Source organism: Lipotes vexillifer, unplaced genomic scaffold (genome assembly GCF_000442215.2).
Source record: "Lipotes vexillifer unplaced genomic scaffold, Lipotes_vexillifer_v1.1 scaffold413, whole genome shotgun sequence".
Taxonomy (NCBI): Eukaryota; Metazoa; Chordata; class Mammalia; order Artiodactyla; family Lipotidae; genus Lipotes; species Lipotes vexillifer.
In genome coordinates this window covers 1,455,603-1,456,044 of record NW_006769725.1, presented here as the reverse complement: position 1 = coordinate 1,456,044, position 442 = coordinate 1,455,603, and positions in this window count along the sequence as shown.

Genomic DNA, 442 nt, shown 5'->3' with positions numbered 1-442 from the left:
GAAGAGCGTGGAGTCTGGGTTGGGTGATTAGATGCTGAGGCTGAAGGGCCAGGCGGGCTCCCTGCCCCCCACTGTTTTTATCACCCAGGGCTGTCTGTGCACAACCATATCAACATTTCCCTGAGGCCCAAATGTAATTCCTTCGGGAAGTTTTAAGTGGAGTAGCCCACGGTGTGAGTTTTACCAGTGGGAGAGGGGAGATAGGAAGGGTGTGTTTGAAGGGAGAGTTGTGGAGAGGACTGCCCATACTCCGTCCATCTCTCCCCCGGTATAATTTTTTTGGACATTTTTATATCAAGTTTTCATTTTTTTTCTCCCCCCTTCGGTGGTACGGGACGGCCAGATTGGGCTGGAGTTGGTCATTTCCCTTTCCCCAGGTTAGTTAGGCTCTAATAACGCCCAGCAGGTTAGATTCTGGTTAACTAGCTGTCCGCGCGCCGCG